Source organism: Abramis brama (genome assembly GCF_963993115.1).
Source record: "Abramis brama genome assembly, chromosome: 1".
NCBI lineage: Eukaryota > Metazoa > Chordata > Actinopteri > Cypriniformes > Leuciscidae > Abramis > Abramis brama.
Window position 1 is genome coordinate 71,338,527 of NC_139963.1, and position 11,443 is coordinate 71,349,969.

General features: G+C 36.8%; 1 protein-coding gene across 4 annotated transcripts in view; it reads right to left on the reverse strand.

The window, feature by feature from the left end:
* LOC311094412 (interferon-induced very large GTPase 1-like) overlaps positions 1 to 10,158 on the reverse strand; it is a 46,221-nt gene extending 36,063 nt beyond the window's left edge. The window contains exons 1-6 of one of the 4 annotated variants that reach the window (XR_014608651.1): positions 10,077 to 10,131; positions 7,146 to 7,195; positions 6,799 to 6,860; positions 6,432 to 6,579; positions 5,865 to 5,960; positions 188 to 5,113 (exon numbers count right to left, since the gene is read on the reverse strand). The gene's annotated coding sequence lies outside the window, so the exon portion shown is untranslated. Of the gene's footprint in view, positions 1 to 187; positions 5,114 to 5,864; positions 5,961 to 6,431; positions 6,580 to 6,798; positions 6,861 to 7,145; positions 10,025 to 10,076 lie in introns of those variants that run through there. The other 3 variants (XR_014608652.1, XR_014608653.1, XM_084132372.1) reach the window with 3 other exon arrangements.
* Between the last annotated feature and the right edge of the window lie 1,285 nt (positions 10,159 to 11,443).

Below are 11,443 nucleotides of genomic sequence, written 5' to 3' on the forward strand. Positions count from 1 at the left end.
TCTCCGTTTCCTTTTCCCTTTCTCTGCAAAATGCGATACGCTCAAGCTCAACTAATCACAGCGCAGTGAGCGCACCATTCCACGCTTTGTAAACCGTAACAGCGGCGCTTTGAATAAGCCCGGCATCCTAGTTTTCCTTCTACTTTGTGATCCACACATTTTTTTCTTTTTCTTTTTTTTTATAATAATTTTGACGGCATTGGTGACCCTGTGGTGGTTTCTGCGGTGGGGAAGAAACGTAAGCCATCGAAATCTAATCATTTTAGGCTACTTGAGGAGATTAAGAAGATGAGGCACGCGGGAGGAGGAAAAATGCCAATTGTTGCTTGTTCTCACACGACGACAGCATCAATCTGTCATGCTGACACTTTGGTGATGGTGATCTTTTGAAAAACTTTAAATTGTTTTACTCAAAGTCAACGAAAACCGAGCAGGACCAAGCCATTTTACAGCTGATCGCCGTAAAAAAGTTCAGGAGGTATTTCTTAGCGATGGTGATTTAATGTCGGCTATTTTTAGTCCAGTGCCTGTAAGCTATATAAGATTAGTATTGACCAAGTTCAGAGGCTGATATATGTGGATCAACTTACTTTGTTGTGTATTTTCAACAGTTAAAATATGAAAAATAACTTTTATGTTGATTCAATGGATTAATTGCGTTTTGGAAAAAAAAAAAACTGTCATGAATTTATTGCATTTTGGGGGGAAACTAATCCTTTTTTATAATAAATATTTGAAAATCAAAATCTGGATTTGAAATTTTGATGTTATTATAACCTATGTGAAAGTTTGAAACAAAAAATAGGTTTCATCTTTCCACTCTATTGGTAAAGAAAAACATTATTACTCAAATTAATCATGGATTTATTGTGTTTTGAAACCAAACACTTTATACAACAGATATAGGCTATACAGGAAATGTGGTCATCACTGGTTGTGAAGGCGGTTCATCAATTGCAAACAAGTCATTGCGCATTGTGCCGATCTGAGTCGAAGTCTCACCGCTATTCCTCTGATGAAATATGTGCGTTTCTGTCTCCTAGCCGCTTCACTCGCTGTCATCTTGTAGTAAGCTGAAGCAAACTCAGATGTAGATGGCTTATTTTCTCCTTCTCGCTCATCTGTTCGTGCCTAATATTGTACTTTGCACAACGCTGCCATTGTCACCGCATGAACTCTCACGCGAAGATGAAAGCGTAGGTTATGCATATTTTATTATTTTATTTTAAGCAATCAGAAATCTGAGGGGGCCGGACATGCAAATGAGGGGGCCTAGGCCCACCCAGGCCCCCTCGTGGCTACGCCACTGGTATGTGTGTCATATCTTGCATAACATGTTTCCCATCGTTTTTGTTTGAGGTTGAATTAAGAAGTAGTAGTGGTATAAGAAGTTTATTGTGACATCCTGAGTAGCATGACCATTGAAAACATTTTTTTTTTTTTTTTTTGTGGTATAAAACATGAATATAAAACTAACTAACAAACATTGTGCAAAGGGACTTTACATGTATAGACAAGGACAGTCAAAATGACAAGATGTAAACAAGCAATATGCAAAGAAAGGCTCATGCCTTATCAGAGAGAGAAGGAGAGAGAGAGCTAGAGCACAGCAAAATGTAGACGATGGTGTAGCAAATTAGCTCTGTGAAATATTAATAATCAATCATAACTTGTTATAATTGATTATGAATATTTGGATCAGTTAATCGGATTAACTTGATGTAGCAACATTAACATTACAACCAATTACTCAGTTCATCCTGTGAACCCTCAAATGTCTTTCTTACAGTACAGTACTATTCAGAGCCTGTAGCCAAAAATCGATATGATTAGTGACTCCGGATATGAGCTTGAGACACAGATAACTTTACGTGTCATATGAACAAGACTTTATTAAATAGACTAAACATTTAAACTACTCTAACATACACACACATACATGCATACAGTTTACCAAGGGAAAGAGAGCTGAAGCAGAATACAGGAAAGCAAGAAGTTATAGCATTGTTAAAGGGGTCATATAATGTCATTTTTGTACAAGCTAATATGATTCTTTAGGGTCTAAATTAAAAGTTTGTAATATACTTTAATTAAAAATTCTCATTAGTATTGTAAGAAAACACTAATTTTACCTAGCTCTGTTTTCAGCACGCCGTTTCAGTGCATGTGTCTTTAAATGATAATGAGCTTTGCTCACCCCGCCCCTCTGTTCTGTGCGTACACCGTTTTTAATAATAACACAATAACCATAACGCGTCGTTCATTATAAACGTGGGATTATGAATTATATTGATAACGTCGTACATAGAAAACATGCCATAATGTACCCTGAGTGTAAAAATAGCCACATTCATCGTGAAGCGTGCAAGCTATTTGCAAATATTAATATAAAGATTAATATAAAGGTCAATAAAACGTTACACTCACTTGTTCTTCTGGAGGTTCAGCAGGAACACGAATAGTTGGTACTGATCCTTTTTTCAGGAGCAGCTTCTTAGCAAATAACCAGCTTTATACTGACCCTCGTTTGTAAAGCAGTCTGGTGAAATGATTCGCGCAAACATGACAGCATTGACGTTGATCGTGGGGAATATTCCCTTCGAAAATAAACTCAGCCACTGCGTCTTCAGCGTCTTCAGCGGTTCGGATTTAGGAACATCATCAATATGACTGCTGTGTTCGTTATTACACCCAAGAACAGAACACCACAATCGCTAGACGCCATTCTACTCAGCACTCCAAAACTAAAATATCTCAAACTGTGTTCCGAAGATGAACGGAGGTCTTACGGGCTTGGAACGACATAAGGGTGAGTCATTAATGACATTATTTTCATTTTTGGGTGAACTAACCCTTTAAGACCCGAACAAAGTTTCAGAACGAAGAAGAACAAAGCGGGAGATGAAGAGATAAGTCAGACAGACTAGCAACTATGTAGACGCGCAGAGACAAAGAACCCAAATTAAGATCAGAAGAACATGGGTTAACAGCTTCATTCAAGCCATATAACTACTCTCGTCTCAATTTTCTTTCTTTTCTAAGTTTTCCTTTCTTTTCTGTTGTGAGTCTCGGTTCTAAGTTAAGTTTTGCGGCAAAGTTTCGGTCCACGACGGCAAAACCAGCTTCAGACAAAGACTTTCATCCATCCGCCAGCACACCACGTGATTGGCCGCCCCAGACTCAGGCACAAGGAGACCAGCCAACGAACTCGGGAATCCCCTTTTACTCCGACAAAGGGAATCCCCACGCAACACAAGCAAGTAGCCTCCAGACTCTTAAACTGAACTGGTGCATTGATATAGATTTAATAACCCGCCTAAGAAACGATAGAAGGGTTAAATTAATGATTGATGGTTCGTTCAGGCCTGTCTTATAAGTGCATATAATTTTGAGATTTCATTATCTCACTCTTAAAACTCATTATTTCCTCACTCTCTTCCTTTCTGCAACTCGTATGAATGTGTGTGCGTGTGTTTGTGTTTGTGTGTGTGTTAGATATTAGTTTTAGGTGTTAGAATAATCAATAAAGTCTTGTTTGTATTTTAAAGAGAAATGTTACTTGTGTTATGTGCTTACGAATTTAATGTCTTAAACTGCTGAGCTAAGTTACCTTGCTGATAAATAGTTTTTCACTATAGTTTGGATATTTATATCCGCTGCAGAGCTGATAGTTACGGCCGGTTCAAATGAACCCTGCACTGTAAACCCTAATAAGTTCACAGAACTCAAAAATTATTTTGTAACAGATTACACAAAAATATTTTAGTGATGTTTTTAAAAGTTTTAAGTTTACATAAAATAAAAATTACATTTCCAGTTGCCTTAAATTATCTCAATGTTACCTTATAAATATTGATATTCCTCAACTTATAATTAGGGAGTAATTCACTCAAAATTTTCAATATTTTTCAACTCATATAATGTGGGAAATACACTAAAAATTTTCAACAATTTTCAACTCATAATGTGGGACATGCACTCAAAATTAATTCTAAACTGAAATACTGATGTCGGCCCACTACACAATTATAATCAGCTAATAATGTTAGAAAACATGAAAGTAACACCACAGTGACAATTTAACAACTTTTTTTTATTTAACAAAATGCGCTTTTTAAAAGGCACGAATCAAAGGAGCTCAGTCAAAACAAAGTGCTTGTGATAAATTAAAACAAAAGGAAAAGGAAATGAATCCATAAAAACAAAATGTGTTTTAAAGTACATTAAGTGTTAATAGTTACATATTCTGATAGTGGTCATTGCTACAGAGGGTAGATTCAGTATTTTGGGTCTCCATCTCACATTATTTCAGTAAACATTATGATTAAAACTCACAAAGGATTCATGATAAAATTCAATAAGATTCTAAGTATAATCCATCCTCAACAGCAATGACAACTATTAGAATGTGGAGCCATTTAACACTGTTTAAAAACATTTTGGCACTTACTGTACCTTGAAGGCTGCAACTCACTTTTTTAAAATAAAACATTTAAATAAAGTACTGGTTTCTACTGTGCCGTACTTCACTGGCAACATAAAGTTAGTGCATCAAGGTAGGTATTAGGCAACTGAACATTAAAAATGTATAGTGCATGAATTGAACAGTCGTTTCCCACAACGTGGGCTGGGCAATACATCAATGTTGTGATATTTATCTATTAACAATCAATGTATTAAATCTGAGGTAGAAGAGGCAAACAGTGTCACATCTTAAATCTGAGGTATAAGAGGCAAATGATTACATTTGTAAAGAGGGGGAAAAAAACAAAAACTTCCTCAATACTCAACAGTGATTCACTCATTGAACAAATCATTCTTCAGCGTCAGTAGACGCCCTTTCAGTGGTTTGTTGTCCTCAAGACACATCACAACTTTTTGGATAAATGTGAATGTAAGCTCGAGGTTCTTTGGGTACTGTAGGTCTAGTGCATAGACGTACCCAGAGCAGGAGAAATGAGTCAGCCAGATTTGTGGGACCACTCACAAGTATTTCATCCTCCACGACAATACAGATGCTCTCAGGGCTGAAGAGGGCCGCATCAGTAGTGTCACCCGTGACGACTGTCAGGAGAGTCACCCGAGTGTCAGTGAGGTCTGGACCATCTGCTGACTATAAAACACAAATAATACAAGAATGAGTTCAGCCCCTCAAGGATACAAATCATGCTAATGATGTCTAAACATTACTGTCACTTAGCACTTAGACTGCAACTAAGCCATATGTTAACTATTTTCTTTACATATGCTTATATCTTATGTTAGTTTCACACCTATCTGTTAGCATACTTTGTGTTTAGTGGAATACTTTATACTTACCTTTTCATTTATGTAATTTCTACATGTCAGTTTACAGAATAACAACTCAAGTAAACTTCATAAACAGGTCCTGGGGGGTATTCCAGAAAGGAGGTTCAACAAACTCTGAGCCTAACCCTGAACTCTGAGTTGACTTACCCTGTGAAGTGAAACTCTTGAGTTTTCAGTTCCAGAACAGCTGATCTGAGTTAGGTAAGTCTACTCTGAGTATGTTAACTCTGAGTTGAGCTCGTGCCTGACGACTAGTAAAAAGCCATCATCAATGGAGCTGTGATTCACCATGGCAACAGGGGAGAAAACAGGAAGCAGACATTTTCTGCCACGTCCGACAGAGGCAGAGGAGCTGGTCCTGGGTTAGTGTTAGGGTTTCCCTCTGGAATGGATAACTCAGAGTTTCCCTCATCTCAGAATTCACTCTGAGTTTTCACATAACCTGCTTTCTGGAATACCCCACTGGTTCTCCTAGAGTTCTTTGAGTGATGTCATATGTTTAAGCTGATTGAATAGCTAGGCAAAGGGATTGATAGTGAGGCCAGTACACTTACATTACAGGTCCTGAAGAACTTGAAGGCATCTTCACGAAGGTACACAGGAAGTGCACGAAGGACGAGGGCCCGTCTCATATTTACATCACGTTGTTCCTAGATGGACCAAAAAAAATATCCATTACAATAGTAATTACACAAATGCAGAGCAAACACTTTAAAAAAAAAAATCAAAGTGTTAAATAGCTCCATATTCTCATGGTGGTAATTGCTATAGATGGTAGATTCAGTATTTTGGGTCACCATTTCTTCAGTAAAACATTTTTCAAATTAATAACTTTCTATTGTAAATACTTTAATAACTCACAAAGGAAAAAACTTAAAATTGTAAATCAAATTTTACGAAAACAGTAGTTATTTGGACTTCTTCAAATTGAAGGTTCCTCTTTCTGATAGAATACATCTTGTCAAGACGTCTATCTCTGATGAGATGACAATGTTGTGTTCATGGCATAATCACTTAACCTCGGGGCACAGTCGAGGCAATTCACACTATGGCTTCTTACAGTTCTCTGCAAACAATATGTTAATAATCTGTTTCTGAATCATGCCAAGTTAAAAATTCACCTGAAGGTCATAAATCCTCATGAGCTTGGCTCCTCCGCTATCTTGCCAGTCTTGGTGGCCTTGTCTCTGAACGTGATGAGTTTAGGCGTGTGTCTGTCCAGCTCCTTGTAGAATTGAATGCGCAGGTTAACGTTAATTCGGTGGAACTCTGCAAAAATTATTATTATTATTATTTTTTAAGTTAAAATGTGTGTAAAATTTTGAATGAGGGGGGGGAATGAGTACGCCAACCAGTCGACAACACATCAGTAATTTGATTAAGTCTGTTCTGCTGCAAAAAACCTAAACATTGTGAATAATTCAGGGCGAAAATCTTCCTTTTTTTTTTTTTTTTATTCAAATTAGTACACAATTTTACAAAACTCACCTATTGGCATCTGTCTGATGGTGAAACGCTGACTCTCTGTAGCACTCTTTGTAGTCTGATATCTGTACACAACATACGCACAAAGATGATTTTAAAAATAATACATAATGATAAATGAAATTTAAAAAAGTGAATATACAGATAAAAAAAGTTTCCAAATCTGGCACAATAAGATCTGCTATTTCTGTTGTTGTTGTTTTTAACAAAGTATTAATAAAGGGTTCAAGTGATCAACTGTGGATCCCACAGTTGAGATAAAAACATTTAGAGAAATAGCAAAAGAATGACTGTGGAAACACATAAAATAAAACCAATTGTTATTAACACTATTTCATAATACATCCTACCTGAACTGTTAAAAGGATTTCGAGATGATCTCACAACCACACACTTGAGCCTACGAAGAAATACAAACACAGGCCTGATTAGCATCATAACACACTCACATTATGTTGTTTAGCATTGTTCGTTTCACGCTAGCACACACATACACACTGCTCGACAACGTAAAATATTGACTGTGTAACGCGGACACTTATTGAAATAAGTATAACGTTACTCAAAGTACGCACATGCATTAACGGCGAACAGCGAAAACAACCACCGGCAGAAACCGGGAAGCAGGGATAACGTTATGCTTTCGGCCTCCGCGCCAGAGAGTTCAAACTCATGGACCTTCCTCCACCGTCAATGTCCCGGGCAAACATGCATTATAGGAAATGTAGTTCATCCAGGAAACCGCTGATAACGTTAACGTTAACTTACACCGTTGTAAGATGAAGTAAGGTAACTTAACGTTAACGTATTTGTCACATTCAACAACTTCTAAAATTATAATTACTTGGATTTGTAAACTATTTACAACACATATTCACATATTTTTAGAACCGTTTATATTTATATAAAATATAAAAAAACGTTAAGAGTTACTTACCAAATCAGGGCTGATGATAAGACGGCGCTTAAGAAAACGAGGGCAATAAGACTAATGAAAATAACTGAGGTGGTGGTGGTTTGAAGCAGGGGGATAAAAGTGCGCATTCCAAACAAATAAAAACAAATTAAACTGTGTTCCACATCCACATGGGCTGGCCAAAACTTGAGACACCCAACTTCCCCGCATCAAGGCAAATTCAAGATGGCTGACTCAGCTTTCCTGAGGGAGCGATAAGACCCACCCACCAGAACGTCATGACGTCGATAACGTCATGACACTACTGTATGGTTCCTAAACTTTTTGAGCGTTCCACACAAATTAGCTATAAAATATTGAGCCCTATTAAATTAAAGTGGCATAAATCTCAACAGAGCTCAACACTTTATAGTTTGGTCAACTGCACAACGACATTTGACTCTTATGACCTTAATAGTTATGAGCTAGTACAACTGTTTGGGATTACAGTGTGGACGAGTCATTTGCTCGGTTGTAATAAGTGATTCTTTCGAATTCCCTATAAATTAATAGTTCAGAGCAGTTAGGTAAGTCGTCAGCAAATAGCACAGCGTTTTAAACTGGGTTCCTCCTAAAGTGAAGTGACCGTTCTCAAAAGGGAACGTACTCAGTTACTAACGTAACCTCGGTTCCCTGAGAGTAGGGAACGAGTATTGCCTAGCGGGATGTGCTATTGAGCTGTACTTCAGGTCTGACGCTTCAGTCGATTTAACCTGATTCCTATGGCGAAATGGGCAGCTTATATAGTCTGTAGCCACGCCCATTCTGATAGGATTGCGCTTCCTCTCCGCTTCACCATAGGTTCGTGCAGTTCCCTCAGCCAAGCCAATCAGCGCAATAGTCAGCTCTGCTGTGTGCTGGCTGAGCAGCTGCACTGCGTTTTAAATAAAAGGCTTCAATATATATATATATATTTTTTGTCACTGCGTATAGCTACGCAATACTCATTCCTTACTCTCTGGGAACCAAGGTTACGTTGGTTACGGAGTACGTACTTTCGGCTGGTTCCCTTTCTGATTCACTTTAAAGCGGGTTTGGTTCTTTTAAAATTAAGTATATGTGAAAACACCATCAGTTGTAGTTGTTGTTTCATTTTCTGAGAGTGCAAGCTTTATGTTGAACCAACATCACATTGTAACATTGATTCAATGCCATTACCATTGATTTTTGGATGAAACAAACTTTTATTGTGCATGTAAAAGTGATGTTGATGCAGTTAACACTGACACATTAATATTGATTTAACATTGTTTCGATGGTTGCTTGCTATCTGAGAAAGTAGTTTAATATTAAACAGTTAATCAGTTGGCAAGAAAAGGCAATGAATGAGTCAAGTTATTATCACACACTAGGATACAGATCCTGTCAAACAGATCCTGTCAAACAGGATTTGCGGCTTACAGAAAATAAAAAAACATCCTGTCAACTCTTGTAAATCACATGACATTTAGTAAACCACATCGGTGCATTTCAGTCTGTCAGATATAACAGGAAGAGTTTGACCAGAAAAGGTTTTTCAAGTCTGTTTTTTGGTTAGTTTGACTTTTACCATCTTACATGTTATATATTTCAATATAGTAGTTATAGTATGAGACATTTTGATGAATCCAAACAAAAACTCTGAGTAAAAGGCTTTAAGTGTTGTTGTTCTACATTACACATAATGTCGAGTGTCTCTGTTAGACCTTTTTAAATTTGCAAAAAAAAAGGTTGTTTGCAGTTTTTGAAGAACACTTGACAAGAAGTCCATGTCAATGTACATTCTAATTTAATACTAGACTATTTGTCAAAGTTATGAACTACAGTTATATGTTTACATTTATTTAGTAAAATGTGTTTATCTGTTGTACTTATCTAGCAGCTTATCTAGCAGCATTCTTGACCTGACAGACATAAGACATATTTTATTCTATCATTGCAACGGCTGATATTTTATGTTTGGAAACCAAAACAAGTTTGTTTGTTTTTTTGTTGTTGTTGTTGTTTTTTTAAGTAGACTTAATTTCACCGTGGCTGCAATTATTTGCTCAAAAATATAGTAAACACAGTAATACTGTGAAATATTATTGTAATTTAAATGAACTGGTTTCTGTTGAAATAGTAGAATGTAATGTATTCCTGTGATGCAAAGCTGAATTAGTATTACTACTTTACTAACAGTATTACTGTCAAATTTTCGATAAAAAAAAATGCAACTTAGATGACATTAAGAAACTACTTTCAAAAACCTTAATAAAAACCTTAATGTTTCCAAACTTTTGAATAAAATCTGTATATATATATATACAACTAATACAATTGATCTTATTAAGCACTAAAGTCAAACCTGGGTGTTGATGTCTCTGTCTGTGTGTCTGTGCATGTCCTGAATTCCAAATAGCAAATGAAAGTCTTAAGCAGGCCTTTATATAGACGCATAAACAATGTCTGTGTTCCTTGAAATCACATGACATACCAGAAAGTGAACTTGTGAGTATTCTGAATGGCAGATTCTACGCTTGCGAGAATACTTTATTAGTTGATTAAAGTAATTACACATGAATGAGCACATATATTTTTGAAAGAACAAAGTGTTTTTTTGCTAAGAATCCACTTAAAAAGTTACACAGTGTAGCTTTAAACAGCACTCAGTTTGGACCGTGATAATCTCATTTCCTCAAAGTTGTCTGAAGGATCATGTTACACAGAAAACTTATTGTTATTCATTGGTTCACATGAGGTTGTTCATGTGACTTAAGAGAAAAAGAAAGCAAAAAATGCCTGTTTCAGTTACTTGTCTTTCCTGTTTAAATACCTTGTTAAAAGTTATCAGGCCTCTGACAAACAATGCGAGTGGAGATGCAAGAACATCTCAATGCATAACAAACTAATCAACTAGTGTTACTAGGACACATGCTTAGACCTGCTTAAACACAAAGTCTCAAGAAAGAAAAAAATTACTTCACAATTAATTAATTAATTAATTAAATTAGTTATTTATATTTATTCAGACATATTGGACCAAAAAAGCTCTTCATGTAAAACCGAGCAAGGGCTCATACTGCATACCTGAAGGACTTTGTCAGTTTCTGTACATACTAGGGCTGGGAATCGATTAAAAAAAATTAACTAATTAATTGCACAATTTCTGTAATTAATTGCAATTAATTGCGTTTCCCCCAAGCTTGTAATCATCAATATTTTAACTTAGAATCACCTAATTAAACAACACAGGGGAAAAAAGGAACAGAAAATAGCCCTATTAAAATATTAAACATCAATATATCAATATATTATTCTTTTTATTTCTTTTTTAAACTAATTATCAAAATAAAATATAGTCCTACAAAGCTGTTATTACCAGAGCATGCAGAGCAGGTCATTTACCATTGTTGCCCAGCATGGCTAACCAGCAAACAGAAGTCTACTGAGAAATTTCCCGTTATTTGAGTGGAATTTACTTTTCCAGTGCTCGGTACATGATTGAAGCGTTTGGGCCATTAACGACAGAGCCGCCGACACACACACACACACACACACACATACACGGAACGGAGAGCGCGCCGCTGGGCCGTTAACGACAGAGCGCGCCGACACACACACACACACACATACACAGAACGGAGAGCGCGCCGCTGGGCCGTTAACGACAGAGCCGCCGACACACACACACACACACACATACACGGAACGGAGAGCGCGACACTTGGCCGT